The sequence below is a fragment of the Gorilla gorilla genome, chromosome 1 (genome assembly GCF_029281585.2).
Source record: "Gorilla gorilla gorilla isolate KB3781 chromosome 1, NHGRI_mGorGor1-v2.1_pri, whole genome shotgun sequence".
Lineage (NCBI taxonomy): Eukaryota > Metazoa > Chordata > Mammalia > Primates > Hominidae > Gorilla > Gorilla gorilla.
Window position 1 is genome coordinate 13,657,204 of NC_073224.2, and position 12,470 is coordinate 13,669,673.

General features: G+C 40.2%; 1 long non-coding RNA gene and 1 pseudogene across 1 annotated transcript in view; one reads left to right on the plus strand and one right to left on the minus strand.

The window, feature by feature from the left end:
* Positions 1 to 12,470, plus strand: part of LOC129532157 (uncharacterized) — a 190,391-nt gene that overhangs the window by 14,162 nt on the left and 163,759 nt on the right. Inside the window, exon 3 of the long non-coding RNA XR_010134150.1 lies at positions 9,250 to 9,458. This is a non-coding gene — a long non-coding RNA (uncharacterized lncRNA). The remainder of the gene's footprint in view (positions 1 to 9,249; positions 9,459 to 12,470) is intronic.
* Positions 1,100 to 6,330, minus strand: LOC101131172 (large ribosomal subunit protein eL6-like; annotated as a pseudogene).

The following is a 12,470-nucleotide window of genomic DNA, read 5'->3' on the forward strand; positions in this document are numbered from 1 at the left end:
ACATAAAGAATTGTGAAAAACAGTTCTTTACATGTAGACAGAGGTGCTTATAATTTAGACCTGGAAAAAAATGAACAAGATTAAATGATAGCCCACATGCAAAACACTATAAAAAGCAAGGTACTATTATTATTATTACAAAGGTGCATCTGCCAGCGGGGATCTTGGCTTCTGGGTGCCCTTTCATAAGTAGGGCAGCTACGTCATATCAAATATGAAAGCCTATGCTATAAAAAGAAGTTATTTTTACATCAATCGAAATAAATGCATAAAAGATTTACGTTTGCATTGAAGACAAGGTAAAATTTTTAAAAATCAATGGAAACGCATCTTAGACATGCCAAGTTATATTATAAAGAACTTCCAAATGAATATGTTTTCTGCTGGCTTTTGATTTAATACCTATAAAAACTGAGTACATGCAGCAGGAAGGGCACATTTACAAGGATGGACTGAAAAATACCATATGTTATTTCACAAAGTTTCGTTAACCTTTAATGAATTAAATTTATTTTCATTTATAAGAAGTATGTGCACAAGATAGAAAACGCACACACAACTAAGGGGTTTCATTGGAAAGCACTCTGCTCTCCTAAACCCATTCCCATTCCCTGATCTACCAGTGTCACCATCCACAGTTAATTGTCACTGCCACTTTCTTACCATCGGTATGTCTGAATTTTTTTTTTTTTTTACAGAAATGCTAGTATGCCATACAAATTGTTCCACATCTTGCCTTAAAATGCCACAACCATCACCAATAACCACTTAACATAATATGATTTGCTCTTCATCTCAGGTCAGTTAGGTCAGAAGGAGGTATGCTTTATTCTAAGTTACACAGTATTCCACCAGATGAATGTGTCATCGTTGATTTGTCTAGTCTACTGAAAAACATTTAGATTATTTTCAGGCCTTGGCTATAAAAAACAATAATCCAGTGATTTTCTGTGTACTTCTATTTCTTTGTGGAAATATGATTTAGGAATGGAAACCTAGAAGAGAAATCGATGGGTCAAAGGTATGAGTGTTTTTTTGTTTGTTTGCTTGTTTTTGTTTGTTTTTTGTAGTCAGCTATTTAATTAGTTTCTTAAGGCATTTAGAATGCCAATTTGTGAGGATAAATTCCATTTGTCCGGGCAAACACAGATGGCAGGTAGCCCTGATGCTGAGGAATAGCTTTAGTTTTTTGTAAAATGTGTGAGTCCACAGCTTTCTGATCAATCTTGCACTGCTCTGTAATCTTGTATTTCTCTTTTTCTGTGTCGAAGATCTCACCTTCCTGGTCTGAACTTCCACAGCTTCTTCTTGAAGTAAGCGTCACTAAGATGTTCTGGGATGAAGTGGCAATGACAAATTTCTGGTATTTTCTTCATAGAGGAACTCGATTGAGGGCCAGAGGTCCAGTCACAAGTAATAAGCCACTAGCCAGCTGCTTCAGGAAAACCACCCTCTTGCCCCTGTGGCCTCCAGTGAGGAGGATCAGAATGGTCCCGGGGGTAATGCTGGCTCGCAGTTTTCTCATGTGCTGACTGAAGGGTTTGTTGCCATGGCTCAGCAGCTTTCCAGGCACATCTTCAGTAGGGTAATATCTAGGCATTTTGCGAAGTTTAACCACCCGGGTACCACCATTCTTGTCACCACCAACTGGTTTTGTAACAGTTGCAAAAACCTTCTCCTTCTTTTTCTTTTCAACCTTGGATTTAGCGGCTGAGTACTTCCTCTTATACACGGCCTTTCTGGAATACACGGCAGGTCGGGAATACCTGCCAATTCCTCTGACAAGGACAGGATTGCACTGCAATGGGGCTTCCCCTTCTTGGGCTTTTTAGTCTTGAGGTGACCCTTTTTCACCACCAGCATCAGCCTTCTTGGCTTTGGGTTTCTTCTCTTTGGTATCTGGCTTCTCAATTGTTTCACCTGCTGTCTTGCAAGATGGGAAACAGAGGTGTGTGTGTGTGTGTGTGTGTGTGTGTGTGTGTGTGTGTGTGTGTCTGGCTTCTCAATTGTTTCACCTGCTGTCTTGCAAGATGGGAAAGAGAGGGGTGTGTGTGTGTGTGTGTGTGTGTGTGTGTGTGTGTGTGTGTGTGTGTGATGGAGTTTTGCTCTTGTTGCCCAGGCTGGAGTGCAATGACATGATCTCGGCTCACTGCAACCTCTGCCTCCAACCGATTCTCCTGCCTCAGCCTCCTGAGTAGCTGGGATTACAGGCACCCGCCACTATGCCCAGCTAATTTTTGTATTTTCAGTAGAGACGGGGTTTCACCATCTTGGCCAGGCTGGTCTCAAACTCTTGACCTCAGGTAATCTGCCCGCCTCGGCCTCCCAAAGTGCTGGGATTACAGGCATGAGCCACCGCGCCCGGCCTGGTATGAGCATTTTAATGTGTATAGATACTGCCAAAATGGCCCTTCCCTGGGATAGTACCAGTCTGTATTCCCAAGGGGAATGCCTTTCCCACCACATTCTCCCCAAGATTGCTTTTAATCAAATATTTTGTTCTTTTCCAATCTGATAGGAGAAAAAAAAAAGAATCTTGTGGTTTTAATTTGCATTTCTCCTATTGTGGGTAAAAGTTTGACATCTTTCTGTTTTAAAACTATTTGTATTTTCTGTGAATGGATTATCGTGCTTTTGCCCATTTTCCTGTTTACCTATTTTGATTGTAAAACTTACAAAAAGTATTTGTAGATCCTTATGTAACATAGAAATTAGCCCATTGTCTGTTTTATGTGGTATAAAAATTATTTTCCTGAGTTTATTAGCAGGAATTTAAACGTTTTAAGTAGCCAATTTTTATTTTACTTTTAAATCTTTGATGCAGCTAAAATTCATTTTGATGTAAGAAATGATGAATTTCTTGATATCTATGAGGTTGATATCTAGAATTATTTTCCTTCTCCAGATGGTTCCTCAATAATATCCAATTTAGCTCTTGACAGTTCTTCTTTCCCATTGATTTGAAGGGGCCATTTCTCATAATCTGCCTTCCTATATGCATGTACGTCTGTCTAGACTCTTTTGTTAATTGTTTTTTTTTTTTTTTTTGGCGATGGAGTCTCACTCTGTTGCCCAGGCTGGAGTGCAGTTGCACGATCTTGGCTCATTGCAACCTCAGCCTGCGGGGCTCAAGTGATCCTCCTGCCTCAGCACTTCCCAATAGCTGGGATTACAGACACGCGACACCACGCCCAGCTAATTTTTTTTGTATTTTTAGTTGGCCAGGCTGGTCTTGAACTCCTGGCCTCAGGTGATCTGCCTGCATAGGCCTCCCAAAGGGCTGGGATTACAGGTGTGAGCCACTGTGTCCGGCCTGTTGATTGGTCTTTATATCTATTGATACACTAGACATTTTGGCTACTATTGCTTTATAGTATGTTTAACTTTCTGAGAGGACTAGTACCCCCTTTTTTAGAATATTTTTTTCTGAAAATCATAAATATTATTATTATTCTCCTATGAACTTTAAAACAGCTTACATTTAAAGGTTTGTTCTTATTTTTAGTGATCACTTAAAATGTATATATTAGTTTAGGGAGGATGTTTGTCATTATATAATAATACTAAGACTCCTGCATCAAAACCCAATTAAGTTCTTTTTAAGTCTTGTTTATCTCTGTTTACATTTTTATTTTATTTTATTTTGAGACGGAGTCTTGCTCTGATGTCTGAAGTGCAGTGACACGATCTCAGTTCACTGTAACCTCTGCCTCCCAGGTTCAAGTGATTCTCTTGCCTTAGCCTCTGAGTAGCTGGGACTACAGTCCTGTGCCACCATGCCGGGCTAATTTTTGTATTTTTAGTAGAGATGGGGTTTCACCATGTCGACCAGGCTGGTCTTGAACACCTAACCTCAGGTGATCCCCTCGACTCAGCCTCCCAAAGTGCTGGGATTATAGGCATGAGCCACCGTACCCAGACTCTCACTTTACCTTTTTAAATTAAAAAAACAAAATTATGCAGATTTTAAAATTTTATACAGGATTAAAATTATTTAATACAGATCTTGCATGTTTATTGTTAAATATATTCCTAAGAATATTTTAATCACTGTTATGTACACCTTTTGTTACATTATATTTATCATTTGATTGTTGTTTGTATATTGGAAAGCTACTACTTTATTTTACACTAACTTTTTACCTAGCCAGTTTACTGATTTTTTTTTCTTGTTTATAATGCTTTTGAGTTACTTCTCTTGGGATTTCCAGGTATTACAGTCACATCATGTGATAATAATAGCATTTAAAACTTTTTCTGTCTTCATTTTTAAGAAGTAAGAATATACTAAGAGTAAAGTTGCAAAACTTATCTTTGTTGTACATAGAACCATTATTTACAGAATAAGCATCTGGAATACAGAGTAAAGGTTGGGTATATATTAAAATAGTAAGGGTTGGGGGTGAGGAAAAGAGGGGGGAGAGAGAGAGAGAGAGAGGGAGATTATCAGAAAAAAAGAATAGTGAGCTCTTGGCAGTTATTAAGAAAATTACCTGGGTGATAAAATAATCTGTACAACAAACCTCCATGACACAAGTTTACCTATGTAACAAACTTGCACTTCTACCCCTAAACTTAAAAGTTAAAAAAAACCAAGAGATTAATATCTAGAATACATTAAATAGGAAAATTAGAAAACCTAGTTAAGAGTCAAATACATATAATGAACATGAACGTTATGGATATTAACATCTGTTAAATCTTTCATATGATGGCACCTACATTGAACTTCCAGGCTAAAATCTTAAAATTGTGACTGAGATGATCAATCAAGTTATGTGGGCATGTCCTTTAAGCCCACAGCTGCAGCAGCTCAGGAAAACAGAGGACCCCTTCCCCCTCTTGCTGCCAGCAAATGCTGCTGCTAATGGACAGTGATCACGCTTGCCTGCTTCTGATTTCTCCTCAGCCGGAGATGAAAGAACTCTCACTGTCTCTTAATAAAAGGAAGGGGAAAAAAGGTATGAGAGCACCACTGGATTTAATAGAATATGACTCAGCAATGAACTGACTGTCAGCAAAAGATGACAAACCTTTTGCTATTGTCAAGGTGGAGAACGCTGAGCATGTCATCACTGTTGGGAAGAGTCATCTTCTAATGGGCCAGGCAGTTTGCCTCACTCTGTTGGAGGCCCCTCCTAACTCAGCTGGCTTGCTTTACACTGGTATTGCATTGGCAGGCTGCCTGCTCCCCCCATCCAAAAGTATTTTACATTCCATTCACGTTTTGCTTCCAAATTTATTTTTACATTTCTAAAAAATTGGATGCTAAATATGTCTATTTATGTGCTAAATTCATTTTATGTGCATTTAAGCTTTTCTGTTAGTCAGTCCAATAAATTCTCCAGCCCTCTTTTTATTCATTTTGAAGTAGAAATAGAGATAACCAACCAGACAGAAGACAGACAGATACCAGTGATAGAGTTTTAGTTACATAAATTATCCTTGTTTGCAGATAACATGGTCTTATATATAGAAAGCTCCAAAGATTCCACTAAAAAAAGAATTAAAACTAATATACAAATTCAACCAAGTTGCAGGATATAAAATCAACATACAAAATCAGTGACATTTCTATACACTAATATCTAAGAAAGAAATCAAGAAAACTACCCCATTTACAATAGACTTGTCCTTTTCACTTTAACAACCCATCTTGACTTCTGGTGTCAGTACCTGTAAATGGAGCTCACTCTTTTTTTTTTCTTTATTTCTTTTTTATTTCAGGATCAACCAGGTATGGAACTCACTCTTTTAATGACTTACAATTACAGTGTCTGCATTATGTACCATAATTTAATTAACCACTCCCTTACTGATGAAAATTAGGGTTGTTCTGGCAAAAATTTATTGCACTGTATTTAACTCCCTTTATTTATTAATTTTTTTTTTTTTTGAGATGAGTTCTGCTCTTGTCATCCAGGCCGGAGTGCAGGGCGAGGTCTTGGCTCACTGCAACTTCCACCTCCCAGGTTCAAGCAATTCTCCTGCCTCAGCCTCCCAAGTAGCTGGGATTACAGGCACCCACCACCATGCCTGGCTAATTTTGTATTTTAGTAGAGTTAGGGTTTCATCATGTAGGCCAGGCTGGTCTCGAACTCCTGACCTCAGGGGATCAACCTGCCTCGGCCTCCCGAAGTGCTGGGATTACAGATGTGAACCACCGCGCCGAGCCTTAACTCCCTTTAACTTACGAAAGTATCCAGAATTGAGAATGAGGACAGTAATGCCAGAATTTGAATTTCCCCCAGTCAGAGCAAGAACATGTCACAGTAGAGCAGGATTCACCCTGTGGCAGTTGGATTGGGAGCTCTGGTAAGGGCCATGCATGTTTGGCTTTGACAGCTTTGGTGACTGGTCTGACACAAGAGGCCTGGAGAGAAGCCACAGTACTTGGTTTGGAACTTCAAGCTGTCAGGTTTAGTAGCTGCAACATTGGAACAAAATGACAAAACTGGTCATATTTATTTTCATAACCCTGAAATACTGGCACTAATGCTGATATTACTAGCAGTATTTTATGAAAAGATACCATCAGCATGGTGCCATCATTTTCTACACTTTGTTCTGAGAAAATAATGAACCTGAGAGACAGCCAGACCAAGGACTGTTGCTCTTCTGCCCTGCCAGCCTAAATCTCTCTAAAAAGGATAAATTGGTGAATAAGTTAAGATAAATTATCTTAGGAGAGAACAGTCTATTTTTAAGAAAATGAATTTGGTGCTCTCAGGAAATAAGAAGAACCAGTAATCTGGAAATTTCTTCGTCTTTTCTTCCCCTCTTCTCCCTAATACTTCTGTCCTTCTACATTTTCCTTAAGGCCTTTTCCTCACCCACTACCCCGCCAACAGTCAAATTGCATTTGAGATTTCTGGAAATTGATTAGACTAAAACGGACTATGGGGAAAATAAAAATACTATAAATAAATAAAGAGGCCAGGTGCGGTGGCTCACACTTGTAATCCCAGCACTTTGGGAGGCCGAGATGGGCAGATCACCTGAGGTCAGGAGTTCAAAACCACCCTAGCCACCATGGTGAAACCCCGTCTCTACTGAAAATACTAAATTTAGCCAGGTGTAGCGGTGGGTGCCTGTAACCCCAGCTACTCAGGAGGCTGAGGCAGGAGAATCACTTGAATCCAGAGGCGGAGTTTGCAGTGAGCCGAGATCGCATCACTGCACTCCAACCTGGGTGACAGAGCAAGACTCCATCTCAAAAAAAAAAAAAAAAGAATGCTCAGTGACATGGTTTGGCTGTCCCTTCTGAATCTTATGTTGAAATGTGATCCCCAGTGTTGGAGGTGGGACTTCAGTGTTTGGGTCATGGAGGCAGATCCTTCATGAGTGGCTTGGTGGCATCCCCATGGTAGTGAGTGGGTTCTTGCTCTGGTAGTTCACCTGAGACCTGATTGTTTAAAAGAGCCCAGAACCTCCCTCCCTCGCTTGCTCTCTCAGCATTTAATATGCCTGCTCTTCCTTCACCTTCCACCATGATTGGAAGCTTCCAGAGGCCCACTAGAAGCAGATGCTGGCACCCTTCTTCCTATATAGTCTACAAAACTGTGAGCCAAAATAAACCTTTCTTCTTTATAAATCACCTAGTCTCAGGTATTCCTTTATAACAAAGAAAATGGACTAACACACTCAGTCTTACTAGTCATTTAGGAAACTGGAATTAATGCCAGATAACATTTTGAACAAGTTTTAAAAGGGAAGTGGTGTAGTCAGAATGCTTTCTATTTAAAAGCAGCTTAATTTGATATGAAATTTAAATGTGGTATATAACTCTCTGAATATATATCATAATGCACATAATTCAGAGTTTAGATTTTTAAATACCAAAATAATGGCACTACATCAATAAAAATACCAAAAGAATACTTGGTTCTTTAAAAATAGCATCATATTCTGGAATACCAGAATACCACAAGACTACATTTCAATCATTTGTTAAGTCAAGGTTGCAAAGACTAACAGGCAGATTAGCAGTATGAAACACCAAGCTGGCAACTGGAGGAAACCCAGGAGATGGGACTAACTTGCCCAGGATAGTGAAAAGGGCCTGGGTTTGGAGTCAGAAGACCTGGGTTTGAAGTTCTGAGTTTCACTTTCTTTTACTCACTGTGGCCATTGGATTTTGGCCAGTTTCTTCCAATCTCACGTGGCCTTATTTTCTTCAATACAATGAGCGTAGTAGTATTGCTCTGCTTATCCCCCAGGGCTGTTGTAAGATAATATAAATAAAATATTGATAATAAAAGCTATAAAGAGGAGATCCTAGGTTCTAAGGATAGAATTATCCTTTATTTAAACATGTTAATGTTGGAAAAGAAACATCATTTGGTTTTGCTCTCAAACACTGCATAAAGGATGCTCTGCTACCACATTTCTCTTTCTTGAATATTCCCTTACTTCTATTTAGATATAAATTGAGAGAAAATTTTGAGCTACAGAATGAGAAGTGTCCTTCTTCACTAACCGTGCTAACTAGTATGTTTCATGAATATCATTTTCAATTTCTAGCCGTTGTCATCTCCATTTAGAAGGAAGTGTTCTGAATTTTTTTTTAAAAAATAGCTTTTTTTTTTTTTTTTTTTTTGAGACAGTCTTGCTCTTGTCACCCAGGCTGGAGTGCAATGGCACGATCTTGGCTCACTGCAACCTCCGCCTCCCATGTTCAAGCAATTCTCCTGCCTCAGCCTCCCATGTAGCTGGGATTACAGGCGCCTGCCACCATGCCTGGCTAAAAAATAGCTTTTTATACCAGTGTTTGAAGTTAAAGGTCTAGTTTTGTTTAATATGTACACTGTGGGTTCTCCTTCCATTATTTCGAAGCAAACCTCATACATCATCTCAATGCAACCTTTGAATGTGATGTTTGATTTGAATTGTCTTGGATTCCTGGGTATCTGTTGGCTTTATACCCTGTGGCTGATCCTAGGTCCTTACCCCTCTCCCACATCCCCACCTCCTGTCCCTTCCCTTCATCTTGAAGTTTCACTGGGCATAGAAGCCTTGTGTGGTTTGTTTGCTTGGAAAGGGAAGTGGGCTATTTTCTAGCTGTCACCCTGCCTCATTCTTGTTTGGTCCTGCCTTGTTTTGCCCTCTCCCTCCATCTTTGAGCTGTGGCTCCAGGAGTGCCTCTACCCCTTGCTGGTATTTATCTTCCCTGAGCTGGATTCTTACCCTCTCGAAGGGACAGTGGCTTGGACTTGACCTTCTAAGCTTTCCTGACTTTTGCTTCTTCAGGCCGGTCACAACCTAGTTCCAGCCCCTCAAATCCCAGCTCCTGGTGCCACTGGTTTACCGTCGCCTCAGTAAAGAGGAGAAAAGGACATGTGAATATGTGACTGCTTTCTCCTGCGCTGGGCCATCACTTCTCTTTCACTGGCTCCTTGACGTGTCCTCTGATGGCGTGCTTCCGGGCAGAATCACTCAGTCCAAAACTTCATGTCGAAGTAAGTCATAGTGTGAGCCGGGAAAAAGGCAGGAAGTATCCTTTTCTGTCTGTGTTAAATGCTGCCATCCTTTCATTTAGCCTTTGCTCTCAGTTTCTACAGTACTTTTAGGTCAGCAGCTCTTCCTCTTGACTTGCTTTTCAGAATCCATGCAGCCTCCTTTACCCAGCAACTGTAAGGAGGAACTGAGGGAGCATGACTCGCTGGGGCTAGGGTGGGAGACAATTTGAGTGACACTGGGTGTGCAGCATTAAAAAATGTCTCTCACAGATGCGCTGGCCTCTCCATTCCTGGAATGCCCTAGACCCTCTTTCACCTGGGTGAGTGGCTTCCTGATACACTATACAATGTTGAGGGGAGGAAGGACTGTTATTTCCCAACTGTCCTGGAAGGGCTGTTTTGCCTTTAGAACCAGCCATTAGCCCCAAGACATCCAATCCTTGTCTTATTTTTGAGGCTAGGCCAATAAGCAAACAAAATGGCCACCAGGCCTATCCCCACTTACCGCATCACATTACAGGCCCTGCCTTGCTAAGGGTCTTCAGCCATACTGTGGACTTTGATGATCCAGAAGTGGCTACAGTGAAGACTGAGTGAACTGAATGCAAATTTAGGAGGCCTAAGATGTAGCTCCATTTTTGCCTTTCCCATTCAGCTAGTAATGGTTCTTTTCATTTAAACTCTGATAGAGAGGTAGTGATTCTTTCCTACGAAGGTGTCAGCATACATGTAAGAGTAAACTTTATTTTTATTTTTATTTTTATTTATTATTTATTTTGAGACAAAGTCTCTGTTACTGAGGTTGGAATGTAGTGGCATGATCATGGCTCACTGCAGCCTCCATCTCCCAGGCTCAAGTGATCCTCTCATCTCAGCCTCCCAGGTAGCTGACACTATAGGCACACCACCACGCCTGCCTAATGATTTATTTTTATTTTTTGTAGAGATAGATTCTCACTTTGTTGCCCAGACTGCTCTCGAACTCCTCAGCTCAAGCGATCCTCTTGCCTTGGCCTCCCAAAGTTCTGGGATTACAGGCATGAGCTACCACACCTGGCCCAGAATAAATTTTCTATGTGTGACTATTTTCCTTCCCCCTGTCAATTCTGTGTTTAGATTCTCTTTGAATAAACTTTTCATCTTATTCTATTATGGATTACAGTTAGGTGTGCCTTTGAACTGAATCAGTATTCATGGGAGAAATGATTTTCTCCCCAGGCAGAGTGCTATGTGGGTTTGTTTCTGTTTTTCAAAACACATCTGAAGCTGTTCCTACCTTATGACCTAGAGTCTCAGAATTCTAATTGGTGATGCAAAAAGAATATTATCAGTTGCCCAACCTGTTTTTAATTTTCTCTTTGCTATTGCAAGAGTGGAAGAAATGTGAGAAGAATGAATATGGGCAAAAAATTGACAGTTGCTGGGATGTGAGGTTTGTTTTTTTCTCTCTTTCTGGTTAGGCTAGTTGTGTTCACTTGGCAAAGGGCAGCATAGAATGGAGAAGAAGGATGGGGAAAATGTTAGAATATGTTTTGTATATAACATTTGCAAGGTAAGAACAAAGTCGTGTGAATGCCTATGTGCAAAGAAGGTGAAAGATACAAATGCAGATATGTATATATTTATATTTATTTAGACACATAAATATACATTAAACAAATATTTATACATATATTGCTAAGCATTTCTACATGCACTATTTAATTTGATCTTCATTGAAAACCCTAAGATGCAGGTATTAGTATAATTTTCATATTGTGGGTGAGTCAACTTGTGCACAGAGAACTTAAATAACTTTCCGAAAACCAGGTATGGTCAGAGCCAGAATTTGTTTATTTGGTTTTATTTTTTGAGACAGAGTCTCGAAAAGGCTGGAGTGCAGTGGCATGATCTTGGCTCACTGCAACCTCTGCCTCCCAGGTTCAAGCAATTCTCCTGCCTCAGCCTCCTGAGTAGTTGGGACTACAGGTGTGTGCCACCATACCTGTCTAATTTTTGTATCTTTTAGTAGAGACAGGGTTTCACCATATTGGCCGGGCTGGTCTCAGACTCCTGACCATGTGACCCGCCTGCCTCAGCCTCCCAAAGTGCTGGGATTACAGGCATGACCCACTGCACCCGGCCCGGAGCCAGAATTGTAATTTGGAGGGGCTAATTCTAGACCTTGTGTTCTTTACCACAAAGATAAGTCTGATTTAGCTCTGTGGATGGTGAGGATTGAGAGGGCAGGGAATTTCCTTGAGGATTCAGCACCACTTGAGGTAAGTGTGGGTGGCTAGTATGATCTTCAGATGAGAGTAGATCCACTTGGTCAGTCCCCTCTAGAAAAACCTATGGAAGAACCAGAGACAGTCCTGGAAACCCAGATCTAAAACAAATTCTGGTTCTGACTTGAATTGGCCTGGCCATTTGAACAGAAGAGAGAGTCTATCAATTGGACTGTTTTGTGGACACCATAAAATCGTCACATGGCACTGGTAAGTATGAAGCATGTATTTTTTCTATTGGTCTGATTTCTGATCCAGTTTTACAAATAACCACTGGCAGTATTCCTTACCATTCTGCTCTTCACAAGAACATAAAAGTAGTAAAATTAATAAACCCCTTTATTTTAACTCTTGCTTCAGCATATAATATTCCCCATACGCGGCCAGCTATCTATAAGATGCGCCTAATATCAAGATCCTTTATTTCACATTGTAAAAATCTTTCGTTTTTGCCTTCTTCCAAATGTGTATCTCTTTTTATCTACGAATAATTAAGTCAGGATGGCAGAACAATAATATTTCCAGGCAGTGAACAGAAATGCAGAAGTGGAATTTACTAGCCAAACACTGCATCTGAGTCATTATGCCACAAATAAATTATGTGCATGCATGAGCAATACATAAACTTATTCGTTCAATTTGTTCTGACATCATAAGACATTTTAAGGAAATGTTAGAGACTTTTAGCTCATTTCTATTCATTGAAAAATTTTATTTAGCCACCTGTGCCTCTGTGCTTTCTTCC